The sequence below is a fragment of the Hyperoodon ampullatus genome (assembly GCF_949752795.1).
Source record: "Hyperoodon ampullatus genome assembly, chromosome: 13".
NCBI classification, from domain to species: domain Eukaryota; kingdom Metazoa; phylum Chordata; class Mammalia; order Artiodactyla; family Ziphiidae; genus Hyperoodon; species Hyperoodon ampullatus.
This window is the reverse complement of record NC_136926.1, coordinates 22380238-22403964: the sequence shown is the minus strand read 5'-3', so window position 1 is coordinate 22403964 and position 23727 is coordinate 22380238. Positions and strand designations below refer to the sequence as shown.

Here is a 23727-nt window from a genome sequence, read left to right as displayed (position 1 = left end):
ATATTACATACAGAGGAACAAAGATAAGAATGATCGCTGACTTCTCGTCAGAGACAATACAAGCCAAAAAAGCAATAGAATGACATCTCTGAAGTGTTAAAAGAAAAAAAACAGTCACCCTAGAATTCTATATGTAGCAATAATACACTTCAAAAATGAAGATAAAATAAAGACATCTTCAGACAAACAAAAGCTGAGAAAAATTGTTGCCAGCAGACTTGTACTAGAGAAGTGTTAAAGGAAGTTTTTCAGGTGGAAAGAAAATGATACCAGAGAGAAACTCAAGTCTACACAAAGGAAAGAAGAGAGCTAAACATGCAAATATGCAGATAAATAGAAATGACTTTTTCCCATCATTTTTTCATTTACTTAAAAGATAATTGTGTAAAGCAGAGATAATATGAGTGTATTGTGGGGCTTATAACATGTTGAAGTAAAATGTATTATAACAATAGCTCAAAGGACAAGAGGGGGAAATGAAAGTGTACTCTTGTAGAGTTCTCACATTATTCATGAAGCAGTGTAATATTTAAAGGTGGACCCTGATAAGTTAAAGATGTATAGTGTAGACCCAGCAGCCTTTCTCAACTGGAGTTCCTCGTCTCAACATCAGAACACAGAAAATTATTTGAGTGACTGTTATCTCAATTCTCCTAAGGATGAAATGTAGTTAGTACCATTCTACGATGCATAGGAGAAGAGTAAAATCATGACATACAGTGGATGCCTTAGGGCATCGGGGCTTAAATCTGCTGTAGAATCCCAGTCAAAGAGAGCTGTGAGAGCAGCCACTGAGAGAGAGAGAGAGAGAGAGAGAGAGAGAAGAGAAGAGAGAAGGGGAGGGGAGGGGAGGGGAAGGGAGGAGGAAAAAAGAAAGTAATAAGCCAATAGAAGAGATTAAATAAATTCTAAAAACTGCTCACTTGACCCAGAAGAAGGCAGGATAAAAAGGGGAAAAAGGAGCAAATGAGAGACGAAAATTCCAGGTTTTAGTCTCAATCATCTAAATTGCTAGACCCACTCCCAGTTGCTTGGGCTCAGTGAACTTCCATGAATAAATTTGTCCTGCGTTATATTCCTTTCATCTTAACACCCTTAAGATCATTCTTACATATAGTCCTCAGGTTTCTGTTGATAGGAATTGTAAAATCTTATAATTCTACTGGTGTTTGCTACCTCCACATGTCACACTTTTGTACCTGACCCCCTGGAGCTGCCAGGATTTGTGACTAGTTATTGGCCTAGAACAGTTGTTCTCAACTGGAGGCAATTTTGGCCATGTCTGGAGACATTTTTGGTTGTCCCAACTGGGAGTGCGGGCTACTGGAATCTAGTGGATAGAAGCCAGGCGTGCTGCTAAGCATCCCACAGTGCATAGGACATTCCTACCCAACAAATGTCAATAGTGCCACAACTGAGAAACCCTAGTCTAGAAGCAATGAGAGGTGATGGTGCTGGGGTCTGGTCTCAAGATCAGCATCTTCTTCAAGGCAATTGCTTCAGGAGAGGCTGTTCACTATAGGTTATCAGGCAAAGGAAGACTAACCCTTGCAATTTGAGGTCCTCAGTTTCATCAGAATATGCCTATATGTCTTCATTCTATTTTTCAGGGTCGCATTCCTTCTCGGTCTGTGTTGTAACTAGTTTTCAGAAATCTTAAACCTGGCTTTAGAAAATAAGGACTTCTTTCAGGACAGTCATAAAAGCTTTCTGGTTCCTTCCCCTGACTTTGGGCTGGAAATTTAAAGTGCTGAGCTCATAATTTTCTTCCTTCAAGTTCTCTACCATCCTTAGGAGCAACCAAACCTACAGTCTTTATACTCTATTTCCACTAATATCTACCATGGCAGCAGCTTCTTGGTCACCCAAAGTCTTCCCCTTTATTGGCACTTGACTTCAGGTGATTCCAGGTAATACTTTTATAATGTATTTTGCCTCTATATGCCATACACTCAGTATCCCATTCAAAACTGGCAAAAAGGTCACTAATGCCTTTGAGTATAGTTAGATCAGAGAACTAATTCTAGATTCCCTTTCATTCTATTACCTTGGAATTCTACTTCCAAGACTGGTAGTTATATCAGTCATGCAAGCAAATCCACAGTGAGTGTTAGGGGATAAGGGAGTTAATATAGGAATTAGAACTACACAAATGTGGGAGTAGCTAAGGAAATGAAGGTCAAGAAGGGGGTTTGGAGGATGAGTGGAAAAGTCACACTCTGTCCTCCTGAAGCACTGGCACAGGTGGACTAGTTGGAGCTTGTGGAAGAATCTAAGAAGCTGAGCGTGTCCGGCTACTGACGGACTGTGAAGGGGGAATTCATGGAAGGGTCTGTGGGGAAGCTGTTGCCTCTGTCTACTGCCAAGCCTCTGGGGAAGGACCTGGGACTGCTGTTGGTCAGCAAGACCAGCAGTTAGGAAGAAAACCTGGGTATGGAGCAGAGGAGGAAGACAAGCTTGAACACACTAGGCGCCTCTCTGTCTGTTCACCGTCATGTCAGATCATGAAGACTCTCAGAGAGTGGTAGCTGCTGCTCACTTTCACCCCCCCAAATTTCCCATAAGTTCCTCTTTTGGCCTCCTCTAACCTGAAACCACGTAAGGAACAGGAATCTAGGAAATGTCGTTCCAGACCTAACCAAGGTAACAATAGAACAATTACATGGTTGCAGTTTTTATATTATTTTTATCTATGATCCATTTTGAGTTTATTCTTGTCTATGGTCGGAGGTATGGATCTCATTTTATCATTTTCCCAAGGCTATTCAGTTTTCCCCATCAACATTTATTAAAAGTCCATCTCTGTCTCACCGTCTTGAGATGCTACCATTATCCTGTTTCCTTATGTACTGCATTGGTTCTGGACTTTGTACTCTGTTCCATTGTTCTTTCTGTTTGTTCAGGTACCAATACCACATTGTTTCATCCTAGAGACTTTTAGTATGTTTTCATATCTGATAGGGCTAGTCTTCCTTTATAAGTTTGAAAGCCCATATTTGAACACTACTCTTATCTTACTTTAGTTAAACTCTCACTTAGATCAGTGTTTCACCTTGAATATTAGAACTTGTTAATGGAAAGGAGAAATTTGAGATTTAGAGACTGATTAACTTTGCCAGTGATTACTGTGGAGTTTCAGCTGGGGTGAAGCTTCTTTCCTATTCAGAGTTGAGCGAAGACCAGACATCAAATGCTAGGCCAAATGTTACTTCCTTCCCTGGTCTCTTGGTCTTGCCTATTTTAGAACAGGGAAAAAAACCCCACACAATCAAAAAACGAATGAGGATCTAATGAGAATAACTGGAGGAGCAGTAAAGTCTGGATGAAGAGAAAGTAATATGGGGACTGGGAGTAGCTTTGACTCTGGGAAAGTTGTTTCATCTCTTTGGGCTTTGATTTCCCATCTGCTGTATGAGTGGGCTAGATTAAACACTTCAAACAGTCTTTCCTTTTCTAATATTATATGACTAAACCTTATAATACTGTGTATCAAAAAAGCCTCGGAGAGGAAGCACTTGTAATACATAAGAGCATCTTCCTTGGAGATAATGTAAAAGATCACGACTCAAGTTGGGAGGTAATCATTGGCTGATTGTCTATCAGTGAGTATATTTTAAAGGCTTATTACCTGTAAGTTCACAACCCCACAGGAACAATTCAGCATTGCAGTTCTAATTTAGAAGTAAATTATGTATTTTTGGTGTTTTCTTAGCATGTCTCTTAGAGTTCAAGGGTTTTATTCACCCACTTCTTTCACTATGTATGGATAAACACTTCAAGGGATCTCAGCCTCTAATTCTATATAGTCTGTACGTTAGAAGATGAGGCTAGCATAATAGAAAATGGAGTTTGAGATCCTAGTGAATTCCCTTTCCCTAACAATTTTAGCAAATTCTTCCATTGTCATTTAGCCAGTGATGTATGAGTCTGTAGAATGCACATTAGTTATGGCTCCTTGTGCTCTTGTAACAAATAACACACATGGCTTTGAGTGGTGTGATGTATTGCTGGTGAATTTTTAATGTCTGAACAATACTTGGAATACATATGTTCAACAAGGGAATTAACCCCTGGGTTGTTTTTTGTTATTTTATTTTCCACTATTTTACTAGTTGTATAATGGACAAATATTCATGTATTAAATAATATGGTAATATTTTAGAAGAGTGTATAAATAATGCATTAATAAAAAATGTGTGCATTTTGTGAGGTGTAGAGAAATCTTATAATGAAGGTAAATTAATTGAAATCTGAGCATAATTATGTGATATATATGTTGTAATTTAAAAGTCATAAAGTATGAGAAAAACTGTCTAAAATTCAAATATAAATTGATGAGGAGCACTTGCAACTGTTCTTTCTACCAGTGTACTTAACTTTCTCCAAAATTATCACTGAAAAAATCCAGAATTTAAATGCTCAAATAATATTGTATTATAATAAATATAAAGCAATAAAAGGAAATACAAATCAAAATGGAAATTTTAAGAAACTAAACAATGTAATGTCATGAAAGGAACCCTAAGTAAAAGAAAGAAAAAACAGCCATAAATTTGCAAAAGATATTAGTCAAATTATTTTATCTGTTTATGCTACTTTTCTGTCTTGAGCCACATACAGGAATCAGTCCTAGCTCTACCACTTAACCAATAATTTAATTACATTAAGTCTCAGTTTCTTCATTTGTAAAATGAAACTGTACTCGGATTTTTTTCGTTTCAAGACGCAGAAATCTGTGAAAAACACATTAAGTGAAAGAGGATTTATTATGAGGATACATTTACCCTGGAATGGACACTCCAGTTAGGACCACCAGCTTTCTCTATCTGACGGGTCAGTTAATGTCTTCTGTGTTCTCTCTAGATCTTTGCTGCTCTTTGAGAATCTGTCATCATTTGGCCTTGCCATGAGCACCCATGCCCCCAAGGCTGCCTCATGAGGCTTCTCTTTTTATGCATTCTCTCAGTTTTAGTTTCACTTTTAACTGCCTAATTCTCTTAATATTTATTAGTTTAATTTCCTGAAAGTGGATTGATTTGATTGGTTGGCGCTCTTTTTTTCATTCCAGACCACAAAACAGGTCATTGGCCATCCAACTGATTGGCTGTCTTTCAGTCAGATTCCGACACCTGATTCAATCAGCTATGAGGGGTGGTTGAAATACTGTGGTACTCAACATGGCCAGCTGTGGCGCTCAGCAGGGGCTGGGATGAAGAAGCAGTTTACCTTAGAAAGGACTTGTGGGCTGGCATGCCCAGTCATTGTCTTGTCTGATATAAGAAAACCAATACCTGACCTACATGGTTATAGGTTAATACTTTAAAAAATAATCCATGGCCCCTAATTCTCTGCTGGATACTTTCTCAGACATTATGCACCACTGTAGCCCCTAGGTGTGTAAGTCTGGAATAAGTATTTAAGCCTTATATCCAATCAGAAAGAAAATGTCCCTTAAGTTTTCAAGCCATTGATTGATACTTTAAGTTTCATATAAACAAACCATTTTCCATTGTCTCTTTGCTATTATCAAGGCTGGAATTAATGTATGATTAGAGGGGTAAATGACCTGATGTTTGACTTCTTTGAATCCTTAGAACAACAAATATCTTCCTTCCAGACATTTATTTTCATGGACTTTCCTCATGGCCAGGCCTGGTCTGTTAGAGCTGAGTTCCTGATGGCTCTTGTACAGCCTCTCCCCATCAGACATGTGTAAACTGCTAACATTCCATGACCCCCCATAGGACTTGTAAAACAAACAGAACCCGGAGCTCTTCCCAGCTGTGATCTGCAGGCACCAGCCCCTCTTGTATTGGGTTTATCTTGTGATTCTAGGAGGAGTTAGAAGAGTTAGATACAAGCTGTGCATTTTGACCTCTGCAGGGATTTAGAATTAAAATTTAGAAATAAGACTCTAGGCTCATTGTCCTGTCTCCTGTTCAAAACCCAGACTCAGGTGTTATGATCTTCTATTTGAGTTTCCTTAGCTCCTGTATTAAAGTGCTTATCATATTATATAGCCATTTGTTTTATTGGGTTGGCCAAAAAATTCGTTTGGGTTTTTCCATAAGATTTTAGGAAAACCCAAACGAACTTTTTGGCCAACCCAATATATATCTCCTTCTGTAGACTGTTGGTTCCTCAAGTGCAAAGACCAGGTTTAATTCATCTGCTCATTCTCCTCCCCGCCCCTCACCCTCCTGCCTCTGTCTCTAGTGCAGTAATATATGTGCTAGGTCTGTAGACAGCATTTGTGTCATGAATAGGTTGTTGAAAGGCAAGCTAGAGATATTAACTTTAGAATATACCTAAATACGTGCAAATAGAAGGATCACCAATGTTAATATTTATTATAATTCATACCTGTAAAATACTTGATACATTTGTACCAGTACACACTTCCCATGTAGGCACACATGTCTCTCTTAAACATTTTTGCCTAAAACTCACACAAAGAATTGCATAATTCCAGTTAGACTTCGCATTAGGTCATTCCTCTTGGCTAAGGAGGGGTAGAATCCTGGGATTGGAATGAATGAGAGCTCAGTAGTTTACAGTTATGGGAAGCTTCTCCTGCCCATAAAGAAAAAATTTTTGTTCAACTCACACTTGACTTAATTTTCAGGCCCTTCCCATCTGGCACACTATAGGGTATACTTCCAAGGGAAAATATCCTGTTTTCTCTGAACTCCTCCTAGCCTCTCTCTGTAATACAGTAAAAGCTTCTGGATGAATCTGTCATGGCATGTGAAGGAAATGCTGTGGAAGAATCTCCTTTGAAGAATCTCCTGTGGTGTCCAGGTATCACTTGAGAATAAGAGGGTTGTTTTCTTTTCTGGACAATGAAAAGACAAAAAACTTCCCCTACTGTGAAGGTGCAGTCTTACGTTGCAGTCACCTGTGAATGGATAGTAATAAGTCTTGTCTGGATCTCTTGAGTTAGATTTAATAACCTGCAGAATGCTTCAGCAGGATCAATAAGCCTTTTACAGCCAACAGAGCTCTATGCGTACTGCTGCCTATCCACATGAAATTTTGTCTCAGCTTAGCTAGAAGGGGCCTTTCCATGGCTACGGATATTTGCTTTCACTCTTTGACTCTTGTACATCATACTGCCACTTGGGCTGCTGTGACCATTGCAAGTAGAAAAAGAGCCTGCATTTTTCTTTGTCAAGTTCTTTTACCTTTCACAGTAGAAGTGATGCCAGTCAGAATCTGCTGTTGCAGGATGCAGGCTACTGCCACAATGGCTTTTTCCATTCTTTCCTTTCCAACTGGTGTCTGTCAGCTGGTGACCAGGCTGGAGAGCAGGTTCCCACTATTTGAATGTTCCGTCTGGAGCCCAGACACATTGTATGTGTGCATCCTTTTTATTACCATATCATGAGGCAGTCATTAGGAATAGAATTTTTCCTTTAGATTTTTCTTCAAGAAGAATTTAAGCATTTCAAAATGTTTTATGGAACTGTAATTTTCAAAATCCTCTCATTGAGCAGGGAAAACACTGTCATCTATATCTGGTAGAAGAGGACATTTTTGAGATGTTATGCTGTGTCTAACCCAGAGAACTCAGAATGAGGCTTCAGAGTTATTCCTGTCCACCCTGGATGATCAGTCTTAACTCCTGATTCATATGGTTGTAGAATTGAAGGGATTGGTGGGGAATAAACTTTTATGACTAGCAGCCCTTAGGAACCTGCTTATTGCCTAACCACCCTGCAAACCTATAACATTGTTCTGAGGACTGCTTGACTTTAATTATACAATCACAAATAAATGGTTAGGGGAAAATGAAAATAGAGAAATTAGTTGAATCTGGAGTATTTAAGTAAGCTAGTTGGTTCCATATTTTATATGTCTATATTAGAATAGGGCTGCCAGGTTGAATTTAATAGTTTTTGAGTTGGCTTTTGCTGGGAACAATTGATAGTAGTTCTTTATGATACCTGTTAAAAGTTAATTATCTTCTTGATCCACATGGTCCCTCCTTTATTTTAGTTAGCCTGACTTAATTTTTTTGGTTTGTATTTTAAAGCCAAATGGAGAACTTATTTGTTCTTTATGTGATTTTTAAAGGCAGTAGATATTCTATTCAAGAGATACAAGAGGGCTTCCCTGGTGGCGCAGTGGTTGAGTCTGCCTGCCGATGCAGGGCACACGGGTTCGTGCCCCGGTCTGGGAAGATCCCACATGCCGCGGAGCGGCTGAGCCCATGAGCCATGGCCGCTGAGCCTGAGCGTCTGGAGCCTGTGCTCCGCGACGGGAGAGGCCACAACAGTGAGAGGCCCGCGTACTGCAAAAAAATAAATAAATAAATAAAATAAAAAAGAGATACAAGATTAGCTATCTTTTCCTTTGAAACTAACTTTATTATCTTATTGGGGGTTGTTTTTATTTTTAAACCATCTAGGAAATATTTATATTCCATTTATTGATTTAAATAAAAATTTTAAAATGGTTCCTACCAGTAGAGGGGATCTTCACTGTCTTAGAGTGACTCTCATCAAATCTGGGGTGTAGTCTGAGCATGTGTACTTTTTAAATTTTATTTTTTATTGTGGTAAAATATAACATGAAATTGACCAGTTTAACCATTTTTAAGTGTACAGTTCAGTGGCATTAAGTTTCTTCTCATTGTTGTGCAACCATCACCACCATCCATCTCCAGAACTTTTTCATCTTCTGAACTTAAACTCTGTGCCCTTAAAACACTAACTCCCCATTCCCTTCCCCATCACTCCTCCAGCCCCTGGTGACCATTATTATACTTTCTTTCTCTATGAATTTGGCTCCTCTAAATATCTATCATAAGGGGATCGTATAATATGTGTCTTTTTGTGTCTAGCTTATTTCACACAGCATACTGTCATCAAGATTCATCCATGTAGTAGCATGTATCAGAAATTCCATCCTTTTTAAGTCTGAATAATTTTTCATTGTATGTATATATTCTACATTTTGTTTATCCATTCATCTGTGATGAACACTTGGGTTGCTTCTGCCTTTTGGCTGTTGTAAATAATGCTGCTATGAACATGGCTATACAAATATCTGTTCAAGTCCCTGCTTTCAGTTCTTTTGGGTATATACCTAGAAGTGGAATTGCTGGATCATATGGTAATTCTGTGTTTAATTTTTGAAGAACTGCCGGACTGGTTTCCACAGCTGCTGCACTATTACATTCCCACCAGCAGTACACAAGGGTCCTAATTTCTTCACATCTTCACCAACACTTATTTCCTTCTCTCCTTCCTTCCTCCCTCCCTCCCTCCCTTTCTTACATGTAATAACATCCTAAAGAGTATGAAGTGGTATCTCATCATGATTTTGATTTGCACTTCCCTAATGGCTAGTGATTTTGAGCATCTTTCTATGTAGCTTGTTGACCATTTGTATATTTTCTTTGAAGAAACGTCTGTTCAAGTCCTTTAGCTATTTTTGAATTGGGTTCTTTATTTTTTGTTGTTGAGTTAGTTATAGGAGTTCTTTATATCTTCTGATATCAATCCCTCATCAGGTATATGACTTGCAAATATTTTCTCCCATTCTGGGAATTGTCTTTTCACTCTCTTGATAGTGTTCTTTGCACAAAAGTTTTAAATTTTGATGAAGTTCAGTTTCTCTATTTTTTTTCTTTTATTGCTTGTGCTTTTGGTGTTATACTTAAGAAACAACTGCCAAATCCAGGGTCATGAAGATTTCCCCCTATGTTTTCTTCTAAGAATTTTATAGTTTTAGTTCTTACATTTAGGTCTTTGATCCGTTTTGAGTGAATTTTTATATGTGGTGTAACGTGAGGGTCCAAATCATTCTTTTGCATGTAGATATCCAGTTTCCCAGCACTATTTGTTGAAAAGACTGTCATTTCGCCCATTGAATGGTTTTGGCACTGTGATGGAAAGTCAATTGACCATATATGTGAGGATTTATTCTGGGGCTCTCTGTTCTATTCTATTGGTCTATATATCTGTCTTTATGCCAGTACCACGATATTTTGATTATTGTATCTTTCTAGTAAGTTTTGAAATTAGGAAGCATTCATTCTCCAACTTTGTTTTTCTTTTTCAAGATTATTTGGCTATTTAGGGTCCCTTGAGATTCCATATGAATTCTAAGATGAATTTTTCCCTTTCTGCAAAAAAGTGCCATTGAGGTTTTGATAGGAATTGCATTGAATCTGCAGATCATTTTGGGTAGTATTATCATCTTAACAATATTATGTCTTCCAACCCATGAACATGGGATGTCGTTCCATTTATTTATGTCTTCTTTAATTTCCTTCAGTAATATTTTAAAGTTTTCAATGTTTGTGTCTTTTGTCTCTTGGTTAAATTTATTTATTTATTCAATTTATATTTACTATTTTAAAAGTTATTTTTATTCCTTTGATGTTATTGTAAATATTTTCTTGATTTCCTTTTTGTATTGTTCATTATTAATACATAGAAATGCAACTGGTTTGAGCATGTGTATTTTTGAAAAGCTTTTCGGAGTTCTAATGCATGTCTTTGGTTAGGCACCGTCCTCCTTGGCCTTTCCAAACTTCCCAGTAGTATTTGGGGCTAGAAAATGTTTAAATCTCACCTCCACCACTTATCCATTTACCAGTTTATGACCTTGGACATTTCTTCAGAATTAAGATTGAAATTCTACTATTGATCATACAGGGTTGTTGTAAGGATTAAATATGTATATTATCTGGAATTTAGTACCCCTCAACAAATATTAGCATTCATTCTGTTTATTTGTTTATTTTTAAAATTTTTATTTCACTGTTATTCCTAAATAGGTAGTGATTGAAGTGAGTTTGAAAACCAATTAGAAGTTAGGTAAAGGAAGAGTGTTACAGCAGAAATAGCCCATGTATGAAGATATGGAGGCATGAAAAGGTTTGCCATGTTGGGTAACTACATAGTGATTAAGGACATGGGCTTTGGAATTCGGTAGGTTTGGATTCAAATTCCAGCTGCTCTGCTTCTTCACTCCATGTCCCTGGGTCAGTCATTTATCCTTTCAGACACATGAATAAAAAAAAAAAAAAAAGAATTCAAAATGGAAATTAACAAGTATTTTGAACTGAATGAAAACACAACATATCAAAGTTTGTAGGATGCTGCTAAAGCAGCACTTTTGGGGGACATTCATGGCATTAGTGGCTATATTATTAAAAGGAGAAGGGTCTCAAATCAATGACTTTAGCTTTCACCTTAAGAAACTAGAAAAAGAAGAGCAAATTAAACTGAAAGTAAGCCAAAGAAAGGAAATAATAAAGATCAGAAATCAATGAAATAGAAAAAAGAAAAAAACCCAGAAAATCAATAAACCTCAAGGCTGGTACTTTGAGAAAATCAGTAAAATTGATACTCTAGCCAGACTAGTTAGGGGAGGAAAAGACACAAATAACTAGTATCAGGAATGAAAGAGCAGATATCACTACAAATATTAAAAAGTTAATAAGAGGATATTATGATTTATGCCAATTTATCCCAATAATTCTGACAACTTAGATGGAATGCACAAATTTCTTGAAAGATAAAGACGAGAAAAGCTCACTTAATAAATAGATGACCTGGATAGCCCTGTATTTACTAAAGAAATAGAATTTATAAATTGGACTTCACCAAAATAAAAACTTCTGCTCTTTGAAAGACACTGTTGAGAGAATAAAAAGAAACAAACAACAATTTAAAAATTGGCAAGAGTTGAACAGACACTTGATCAAATAATGGCAACAAATAACAAAAACAACATAAAAAGATGTTCAACATTAATAGTTTTTAGGGAAATGCACATTAAAACCCTACATACCTATTAGAATGGCTAAAATTAAAAAGTCTGACTATGCCAAGTTTTGATGAGGATGTGGAAGAACTGGAACTTGTATATGCTGCTGCTGAGAGATTAAAGTTATACCACCTCTTTCAAAAACAGTTTGGCAGTTTCCTAAAAAGTTAAACACATACCTACCATATGACCCAACCATATAACTCTGAGGTATTTCCTCTAGAGAAAAGAAAAGCACATGTTCACACAAAGTCTTGTACATGAATATTCATAGCAGCTTTATCTGTAATAGCCAAAAGAACTGGAAACAACCAAATGTCCATTAACACGTGAATGGATAAACAAATTGTGGTTATATCCAAACAATGGAATGCTTCTCACTAATAAAAAGGAACAAACTATTTATACATGCAACAACATGGATGAGTCTCAATAAGTATGTTGAATGAAAGAACCTCCCCCTATATGATTTCACCTATATAAAACTCTGGAAATCTTTAGGCATAGAAAGCAAATCAGTAGTTGCCTAGGAATAGGGGCAAGTGGGGAGGGGCAAAAGAATAGGGATTACCAAGGGGCAGGAGGAGACTTTTGGGGATGATGGGATATGTTCACTATATTGTCTGTGGTGATGGTTTCACAGGTGTTGATATCAGAGCTTATCAAGTTCTACTTCAAATATATGCTATTTATTTTGTCAGTTACCTAAGTAAATAAATTGCATGTTATTTTGAATTATCTGTGCAATTCTACCCTTCCTCAGATCATTGTTATACTTTTCCTTCATATTCGTGTTATTGTCTGTCCATGGCAGAAAAGTTAGTTTATCTCAATTTGAAAAGTCAATTGGAGACATTCCTCCAGGTGGAAGCAAGAAGGAGTAACTTGGAATCATGGAATGAAAATTTGAGTCACTCTTGTTTTTCTGTGAGATGTGGCATAGTTTCGCGTTTTATTATGGGATCATTAAAGGGCAGGCTATGTAGTTTAAGGAGCTGGGGGTTTGGAGGCAAAGAACTTGTGCTTTGCCATTTACTGGTTCTTACTAACACTGGGTAAGTTTGTTAACCTCTGAGCCATAGTTAACACTACAGCGTTGAGGATAGTCATTGTGAACACACTTTAGTCAGGTATCAGTTGTTTTAAGTGAAGACACCTCTTTAAATTAGTTTAAGCAAAAAAAAAGGAATGTAATCACAGGATGTAGAGGTATCTAATGAATTCTGGGGCAGGAAGTTCCGCTGGAGCCTCAGGAGGGACTGGAACCAGGGTGAGGTCACTCATATTTGCCTCTCATCTGGCATTCCTTCACTCCCACCCTCCCTTCTTCTTCCTCTCCTGCCTTCCCTCCCTAGTTCAGAACCTTCTGTTTCTCTGTGCACATGGACCAGACACAAAGCCATCCTGAAACCTAGCTCTGCCTTAGTGTCTGGCTCCCAGAATTGATTGCTAGCTCCTAGCTTTCAGCAGAAACTCTCTAGAGTCCCTGAGGCCTGATAACAAATTCCTAGGTCATCTGACTGCTCAGCTGGGTTCTGGGGTCCGTTGAGGTATAAGAACCACGGCTGGAAGGCTGGAGTCATGTAGCCCACTCACTATGGGCTTTGAGAGCAGGTTCTTGAGAAGGGCTGCATAGGATAGGCACACTGAATACTACATGTGATCTACAGAACCTTGATACTCCTTTGATCAGCCATCAGCATCACCTGGGAGCAGAGAGAAATGCAGAATCTCAGGGCCTGTCATAGACACTGCATTTTGACATGACCTCAAGTGATACACATGCACTTTAAAGCTCAGCACTGCTTAGAGCAGGATTTCTCCATCTCTGCATTGACATATGGGGCTGGATCATTATCTGCGGTGGGGGACTTTCCTGTGCCTTGTAGGATGTTTATCAGCACCCTTGACCTCTGCCCACCCCTACTCCAGTTGTGACAACCAAACATGTTTCCAGACATTGCCAGATGTGCCCTGGGGTTGGGGGGAGCATCACCCTGGTTAAGAACCATTGCAATAGAGGCTTAAAAGAAATAACAGGTAAAGTGTTTTATAAACTATAAATATCTGCATAAACATTAGTCGGTCTGATGGGATTTTCCCTCCAAAAGCCAAAGGCCATGTAAAAGGGTAGGTTTAATATCAGGATTTGGGTGAATTTTTATTTCTTCATAATGTTAACCTTTGTGACATTCTTGTACACTTTACTGCATTAATTTAGAAAGCCATTTATTTTCATTTTTCTGGTGTAGTGGTAAAATGTTTACTCACATAGATATCATGTACACATTAAATCTTGAACTTAGCCACTTGTTTAATTATATTTGTTTTCTATAAAATACCTCTTGTCATTTAACAGTGAGATCTTTTCAGAGAAATCTCTTTGGGAAGTTCAAGCTCTAATCATTCAGGAAGTTCCACTGCTGTGGCCAACTGTGGAGATGTAAAAACAGATCAAATCCAGTTCAAATAATTAAGTTCTAATGCACAGATGTTTGAAGCTCATAGAAATGGATTATAAAAGCCAGAATCATTTTAATAGCTTTCCTTAAACTTTTAACAATGAACAGTGGAAGTAAATATTTTTGCAATTTTGATTTCTTTTTTTGGAGAAGTAAGCCAAGTATGCTTTCCAAAGGGACTTTGTCACCTTCACCTTATGTGGTTTAAAACTTCCTTTTTTACGTCTTTAATTTCTTACTTATGCTACTATATAAATTCTATTCTTGGAGGAAGGAATCTATCGTAGTAATAGCATTGAATAAGCTTTCAATGAATATTTGTGGAATGGAAGGAAGGACTGAAGAGCAAGCAGACAAGGCACAATGGTACATGAGATGCTGGCTCTAGCTGACACCCTGCATAGGATTCACCTACTGTGTTCAGTGTCATGCTGAGGGTATCTTGACAGAAGGGCAGTCCAGTTCCTGGACACATTCTCTCCACAAGGCCAACTCTAAGGACATATTAAGCAAATTAGTTCTTTTTTTTCTCTGCATATCTAATGCTTGTCCCTCATTATGAATGAAGTTCTTTCATTGTCATAGGCCAAAGGGCCATTTTAAAACATGGATCTGTGCATATTTTAAAATAAAATGATCAGATGTGTGCATAATTTGTTCCCATTTCCAGGGTTTAATGTCTGTATTAAGAGGCCTAAAAGGCATCATGCAAATTAGCTGAGGCCTTGTTTCCAGCCACTCCCTGTTGGGGTCATCTTGAGCATTAACAATCAGATTTGAAAGATTCATTTCAACTTAAAATCTTTCAGCACAGAAAAGAATTGACTGATACTGTTCTGCATGTCTGATGATGATGAATAACCCTTTTCTCTGTTGCCCAGTAGAAGGCAGACAGCTTCTGAACATTATTTAGTGCCGAACTCAATAACCGGCCTTAGAAATAGTCATGGCTGTGTCTGTGATCCAGCTTTATGCTTGTACATTAGGTTTAGTCATTAAAGTCTCACATGCAAGGGCAGAAGGAAGCCATTCTCACATGCAGAATGAATTTTGAAGAGGAAATACTTTTACTGAGCTTCAGACACTAAAGATACCAAGTGCCAAGACTTATGTTTTTCTTGTCAGCAGAGGGAGAGGGACTTAGAATCACCTTCAGGTCATGTGGACTTTCTGGGTTGCCCACAGTGGCAGCCGTGAACTACACTTGGGATTTACTCTCTTTTGAAAACATGTGGGTGTTGTGTTCTGCTTTACCTCTCACATCTGGTGATCAGAGCTCAGGGTCAACAAGGGAAATGTCTGACTGTGCATGCAGATTTGCAGTTTGTCCATAAAAGATTTAGTGCTGTTTTTTCAGCCCTCTCTGTCAGGCTTCAACTGCATTAATGCTCATTAAAGAGCAGCAGTTATGTGAACCCAGACATATACACAGAGCTCCCGTCAATACTGCAAGAGTGGGTGTGTAGCAAAGGGATGAGAAGGGTGTCAGTGAGGGTGGGGGAACAAAATTAGGCTCCTAAGGCAAGATCAATAAAGAGTGATTTAATTCCTTCCTGGATTTGTTGTTTCAATAATTTTTATTGAGTAACCATGCAAGCCCCACCATTATTCCAGGTGGGAAGGATACAAACTTGAATGGTTAGATGTAACCTTTTCCCTCTCATACCCATAGCCTTGTAGGGTAAAGACACACTGAGTAAAGAGTAAAACTGGATAAGTGCTGCAAGAGTGGCCTGGACAGTGGGCACATTTCACAGAGAAAGTAACATTTGAACTAGGTCCTGAAAGGCAAGTAGGAATTTTCCAGATGGAGATGGAGGGGATAGGGCACTCCAGGCAGGGTAAGCAGAGGATGAGTCTCAGAGGCATGCAGGTTCATGCCAGGTTCACAGCATGGCAGGCCAGTCCAGTAGTTTCAATCTAAGGAGTGTCAACATAGATGGGCAGACTGAGGCTGGATTATGGTGGTGTTCATACTATACTGTGGATTCAGACCCCACCCAGTGTCGTAAGTGATGGAGAACCATCAAAGCCAGTTCCTGTCTTCTCTTGCTAAGCTCCCAACACCAATATCTTAAACTTCAGCCTCCCTAGTCAGTCCCTAAGTCAGTCTCTGGAGCTAAGGTAGCTTTGGGTTATTAGCCAGTGGGATCTACAGTTAGTCTTGCTGCCCTAAACTGTGGTGTGCCCAGATGTTCCCTAACTCCCTAGCTCCCTGAGCTCTGTAACTGGAACCTCACTGTATTCTTGTTCACCAGGTCCTTGTGACTGGGCTTTTGTTTGGTTTCTTACTCAGCTCTCTGATTCCCAGAGCTAGAGCTTGCTTCACGCTTTTGCCTCCTCAACTAGAGCCCAGACACTGCATCTGTCTTACCAGTCATCCTCCTCAAGCCTAGATTCTTCTTTCCATATTCCCAGCTGTTCCAACTGACACTTTCCCAGAGCCACACCATTGTCACTTGCTTATTGTGAGCGCCTGTTACTCTTACAGTGGTATCCAACTCACCAACTCAGACCTTCTTGTATATTAGTATTATCTCAGCTCTTGTCTGGATTTGTTGCATCTCTATGGACATAAATTTATATTGGTAATAAGCCTGTACCCCTCCTTTTCCATAACTGTCAAGCTCGTTAAACTCATTGGTTCTTCTCACCCTAATCTTGGCTCTTCCCAAGTTCTTATTCCCCTCTAGCCACATAGTATGCTGCAATATGTCTATGGTAAACACACTCTTAAGGTGGTCCCCATGATCCCCCTGACCCCTGCTTCCTGATATTCATGCCCTTGTAAGATCCCCACCCCTTGAATGTGGGCGGGACCTGTGACTTGCTTCTAACCAATAGAATATTTCAACGGTGCCGGAATATACATGATTATGTGTACATGGTTATGTTCTACAAGATTGTAGCATCTGTCTTGCTGGAGTCTCTTCCTTGCTGGCTATGTGGAAGCAAATAGCCATGTTGAAGAACTCCATGTGGTAAAGAACTGCAGGTGGCTTGAGGAGCTGAAGGCAGTCTGCACTCCCTACAACCACATGAGGGGAGGGGAAGCAGATTCTTCCCTACCTGAGCCTCCAAATGAGAACCCAGGCCTGGTCAACACCCTTGCAGAAGACCCAGCTAAGCAGTGCCTGGGACTCCTGACTCAAAGAACCATGAAATAATAAATGTGTGTTATTTTTAAGCTACTAAGTCTGTGGTAATTTTGTTACACAGCAATAGATAACTAATACAATGTCTCAGTGGAGCAAAACAAGATACAGCCAATAGAATGTCTATTCTAGTTAAATACTTGATATCTGGTAATTAGATGTGTAATTGTGCTTTATTAAACATTTTTCTCTCTCCTACTAACATTCCTAAGGAAATGGGAAATTTTTATTTTCTGCGAGGAAATGGTTCATCACCTTAATTGTCTCATTCCTGAAGCAGGTGTCCTAGATAAAGGACACCAGGTGGGATCCAGCAGCTGGGGTAGGAAAACTATAAAATCATGGAGATTATATTGAGTGTAACCTTGTGTGTAGCAGAGAACAAAGAAAAAACTGAATTCTTAAAAGATTTTCTTGAGAGTGTTGGGGAAGGTGTCAGTAGTGTCTGAAGCAGTAATAAGTGGTTCAGGGTGAGTACCATCGCTTGAAATTGAGGCAGTTCACAAATGCTTACTAATAGAAAATATAAACATTTGTCCAATTTATTTAAAAATCAGTTTCATAACAGCATTAGATTGATCTGTTATTTATGCATCATGCTCATAGTAATTTTTCCATTTATTTTAGTTCTTCTGATCTTCAATCATTTAACCTCTCCTGGCTTTTGAATATATTTGAAAATAGGCTAATATTCATTTCATGTAGGGGAAAGAGAGTTAAAAAAGAATATTTTGTAAACACCTACTGAGTACTTTGCTACTTGTTTCACATCTCATATGGTCTTCACAGCAGGTCTATAAAATGAGGGTTTTTTTTTCTTTTCAATCTTCATTTCGTTAAGTGAACAAACTAAGGCCAGATAAGTTATGTGCCCAAGAGCACACAGCCAGTAAGTCTCAGAGACAGAACTTTAATCCTCATGCCTTCAGAGCTGTCTTTCTTATACACCAGCAGTTTTCGAAGTTTGGTACATGGACTCCTGGGGTCCCTGAAATCTTTTCAGGGACTTCATGAGGTCAAAATTAGTTTCATATTAATACTAGAATGTTATTTTTGGGTTGTTTTATTTTTAAGCCATGCTGATGTTTTTTGCACCAGTGGTACAAAAGCAATGGTGGAAAAACTGCTGGCATCTTAGCATGAATCTGGGCAGTAGCACCAAACTACTAGAAGTTATTATATTCTTCACTGCCATAAACTTGCAGTTAAAAGGGAAAAAAGCCAGTTTCACTTAAGAATATCCTCAGTGAAGCAATAAAAAACATTAATTTTATTGAGTTTCAACCCTTGAGTACATGTCTTTTTAATATTCTGTGTGACCAAATAGGTGGTATTTTTATTTTATTTTATTTTATTTTATTTTTTTACATCTTTATTGGAGTATAATTGCTTAACAATGGTGTGTTAGTTTCTGCTTTATAACAAAATGAATCAGTTATACATATACATATGTTCCCATATCCCCTCCCTCTTGCGTCTCCCTCCCACCCTCCCTATCCCACCCCTCCAGGCAGTCACAAAGCACCGAGCTGATTTCCCTGTGCTATGGGGCTGCTTCCCACTAGCTATCTACCTTACGTTTGGTAGTGTATATATGTCCATGCCTCTCTTTCCCTTTGTCACAGCTTACCCTTCCCCCTCCCTATATCCTCAAGTCCATTCTCTAGTAGGTCTGTGTCTTTATTCCTGTCTTACCCCTATGTTCTTCATGACATTTTTTTCTCTTAAATACCATATATATGTGTCAGCATACAGTATTTGTCTTTCTCTTTCTGACTTATTTCACTCTGTGTGACAGACTCTAGGTCCATCCACCTCATTACAAATAGCTCAATTTCGTTTCTTTTTATGGCTGAGTAATATTCCATTGTATATATGTGCCACATCTTCTTTATCCATTCATCCGATGATGGACACTTAGGTTGTTTCCATCTCCGGGCTATTGTAAATAGGGCTCCTAGGAACATTTTGGTACATGACTCTTTTTGAATTATGGTTTTCTCAGGGTATATGCCCAGTAGTGGGATTGCTGGGTCGTATGGTAGTTCTTTTTGTAGTTTTTTAAGGAACCTCCATACTGTTCTCCATAGTGGCTGTACCAATTCACATTCCCACCAGCAGTGCAAGAATGTTCCCTTTTTTCCACACCCTCTCCAGCATTTATTGTTTCTAGATTTCTTGATGATGGCCATTCTGACTGGTGTGAGATGATATCTCATTGTAGTTTTGATTTGCATTTCTCTAATGATTAAAGATGTTGAGCATCCTTTCATGTGTTTGTTGGCAGTCTGTATATCTTATGTGCAGAAATGTCTATTTAGGTCTTCTGCCCATTTTTAGATTGGGTTGTTTGTTTTTTTGTTATTGAGCTGCATGAGCTGCTTATAAATTTTGGAGATTAATCCTTTGTCAGTTGCTTCATTTGCAAATATTTTCTCCCATTCTAAGGGTTGTCTTTTGGTCTTGTTTATGGTTTCCTTTGCTGTGCAAAAGCTTTGAAGTTTCATTAGGTCCCATGTGTTTATTTTTGTCTTTATTTCCATTTCTCTAGGACGTGGGTCAAAAAGGATCTTGCTGTGATTTATGTCATAGAGTGTTCTACCTATGTTTTCCTCTAAGAGTTTGATAGTGTCTGGCCTTACATTTAGGTCTTTAATCCATTTTGAGCTTATTTTTGTGTATGGTGTTAGGGAGTGATCTAATCTCATACTTTTACATGTCCCTGTCCAGTTTTCCCAGCACCACTTATTGAAGAGACTGCCCTTTCTCCACTGTACATTCCTGCCTCCTTTATCAAAGATAAGGTGACCATATGTGCGTGGGTTTATCTCTGGGCTTTCTATCCTGTTCCATTGATCTATCTTTCTGTTTTTGTGCCAGTACCATACTATCTTGATTACTGTAGCTTTGTAGTATAGTCTGAAGTCAGGGAGCCTGATTCCTCCAGCTCCGTTTTTCGTTCTCAAGATTGCTTTGGCTATTCGGGGTCTTTTGTGTTTCCATACAAATTTTGAAATTTTTTGTTCTAGTTCTGTGAAAAATGCCAGTGGTAGTTTGATAGGGATTGCATTGAATCTGTAGATTGCTTTGGGTAGTAGAGTCATTTTCACAATGTTGATTCTTCCAATCCAAGAACATGGTATATCTCTCCATCTATTCGTATCATCTTTAATTTCGTTCATCAGTGTCTTATAATTTTCTGCATACAGGTCTTTTGTCTCCTTAGGTAGGTTTATTCCTAGATATTTTATTCTTTTTGTTGCAATGGTAAATGGGGGTGTTTTCTTGATTTCACTTTCAGATTTTTCATCATTAGTGTATAGGAATCCCAGAGATTTCTGTGCATTAATTTTGTATCCTGCTACTTTACCAAATTCATTGATTAGCTCTAGTAGTTTTCTGGTAGCATCTTTAGGATTCTCTATGTATAGTATTATGTCATCTGCAAACAGTGACAGCTTTACTTCTTGTTTTCCGATTTGGATTCCTTTTATTTCCTTTTCTTCTCTGATTGCTGTGGCTAAAACTTCTAAAACTATGTTGAATAAGAGTGGTGAGAGTAGGCAACCTTGTCTTGTTCCTGATCTTAGTGGAAATGGTTTCAGTTTTTCACCATTGAGGAAGATGTTGGCTGTGGGTTTGTCATATATGGCCTTTATTATGTTGAGGAAAGTTCCCTCTATGCCTACTTCCTGCAGGGTTTTTATCATAAATGGGTGTTGAATTTTGTCAAAAGCTTTCTCTGCATCTATTGAGATGATCATATGGTTTTTCTCCCTCAGTTTGTTAATATCGTGTATCACGTTGATTAATTTGCGTATATTGAAGAATCCTTGCATTCCTGAAATAAACCCCACTTGATCATGGTGTATGATCCTTTTAATGTGCTGTCGGATTCTGTTTGCTAGTATTTTGTTGAGGATTTTTGCATCTATGTTCATCAGTGATATTGGCCTGTAGTTTTCTTTCTTTGTGACATATTTGTCTGGTTTTGGTATCAAGGTGATGGTGGCCTCGTAGAATGAGTTTGGGAGTGTTCCTCCCTCTGCTATATTTTGGAAGAGTTTGAGGATAGGTGTTAGCTCTCCTCTAAATGTTTGATAGAATTCGCCTGTGAAGCCATCTAGTCCTGGGCTTTTGTTTGATGGAAGATTTTTAATCACAGTTTCAATTTCAGTGCGTGTGATTGGTCTATTTATATTTTCTATTTCTTCCTGATTCAGTCTTGGCAGGTTGTGCATTTCTAAGAATTTGTCCATTTCTTCCAGGTTGTCCATTTTATTGGCATAGAGTTGCTTGTAGTAATCTCTCATGATCTTTTGTATTTCTGCAGTGTCAGTTGTCACTTCTCCTTTTTCATTTCTAATTCTATTGATTTGAGTCTTCTCCCTTTTTTTCTTGATGAGTCTGGCTAATGGTTTATCAATTTTGTTTATCTTCTCAAAGAACCAGCTTTTAGTTTTATTGATCTTTGCTATCATTTCCTTCATTTCTTTTTCATTTATTTCTGATCTGATTTTTATGATTTCTTTCCTTCTGCTAACTTTGGGATGTTTTTGTTCTTCTTTCTCTAATTGCTTTAGGTGCAAGGTTAGGTTGTTTATTCGAGATGTTTCCTGTTTCTTAAGGTGGGATTGTATTGCTATAAACTTCTCTCTTAGAACTGCTTTTGCTGCATCCCATAGGTTTTGGGTCGTCGTGTCTCCATTGTCATTTGTTTCTAAGTATTTTTTGATTTCCTCTTTGATTTCTTCAGTGATCACTTCGTTATTAAGTAGTGTATTGTTTAGCCTCCATGTGTTTGTATTTTTCACAGATCTTTTCCTGTAATTGATATCTAGTCTCATAGCATTGTGGTCGGAAAAGATACTTGATACAATTTCAATTTTCTTAAATTTACCAAGGCTTGATTTGTGACCCAAGATATGATCTATCCTGGAGAATGTTCCATGAGTCCTTGAGAAAAAAGTGTATTCTGTTGTTTTTGGATGGAATGTCCTATAAATATCAATTAAGTCCATCTTGCTTAATGTATCATTTAAAGCTTGTGTTTCCTTATTTATTTTCATTTTGGATGATCTGTCCATTGGTGAAAGTGGGGTGTTAAAGTCCCCTACTATGAATGTGTTACTGTCGATTTCTCCTTTTATGGCTGTTAGTATTTGCCTTATGTATTGAGGTGCTCCTATGTTGGGTGCATAAATATTTACAATTGTTATATCTTCTTCTTGGATCGATCCCTTGATCATTATGTAGTGTCCTTGTCTCTTCTAGTAGTCTTTATTTTAAAGTCTATTTTGTCTGATATGAGAATTGCTACTCCAGCTTTCTTTTGGTTTCCATTTGCATGGAATATCTTTTTCCATCCCCTTACTTTCAGTCTGTATGTGTCTCTAGGTCTGAAGTTGGTCTCTTGTAGACAGCATATATCTGGGTCTTGTTTTTGTATCCATTCAGCCAATCTGTGTCTTTTGGTGGGAGCATTTAGTCCATTTACATTTAAGGTAATTATCGATATGTATGTTCCTATTCCCATTTTCTTAATTGTTTTGGGTTCGTTATTGTAGGTCTTTTCCTTCTGTTGTGTTTCTTGCCTAGAGAAGTTCCTTTAGCATTTGTTGTAAAGCTGGTTTGGTGGTGCTGAACTCTCTCAGCTTTTGCTTGTCTGTAAACATTTTAATTTCTCCATCAAATCTGAATGAGATCCTTGCTGGGTAGAGAAATCTTGGTTGCAGGTTCTTCTCCTTCATCACTTTAAATATGTCCTGCCAGTCCCTTCTGGCTTGCAGAGTTTCTGCTGAAAGATCAGCTGTTAACCTTATGGGGATTCCCTTGTGTGTTATTTGTTGTTTTTCCCTTGCTGCTTTTAATATGTTTTCTTTGTATTTAATTTTTGACAGTTTGATTAATATGTGTCTTGGCGTATTTCTCCTTGGATTTATCCTGTATGGGACTCTCTGTGCCTCCTGGACTTGACTGACTATTTCCTTTCCCATATTAGGGAAGTTTTCAACTATAATCTCTTCAAATATTTTCTCAGTTCCTTTCTTTTTCTCTTCTTCTTCTGGAACCCCTATAATTCGAATGTTGGTGCGTTTAATTTTGTCCCAGAGGTGTCTGAGACTGTCCTCAGTTCTTTTCATTCTTTTTTCTTTCTTCTGCTCTGCAGTAGTTATTTCCACTATTTTATCTTCCACATCACTTATTTGTTCTTCTGCCTCAGTTATTCTGCTATTGATCCCATCTAGAGTATTTTTCATTTCATTTATTGTGTTTTTAATCGTTGCTTGATTCATCTTTAGTTCTTCTAGGTCCTTGTTAACGGT

The 23727-nt window shown here is 38.1% G+C and overlaps 1 protein-coding gene across 2 annotated transcripts in view; it reads left to right on the top strand.

Annotated features, from left to right (window-relative positions):
• Positions 1-23727, top strand: part of TTC28 (tetratricopeptide repeat domain 28) — a gene marked incomplete at both ends in the record, with an annotated part of 616677 nt that overhangs the window by 382937 nt on the left and 210013 nt on the right. The window lies entirely within an intron of this gene.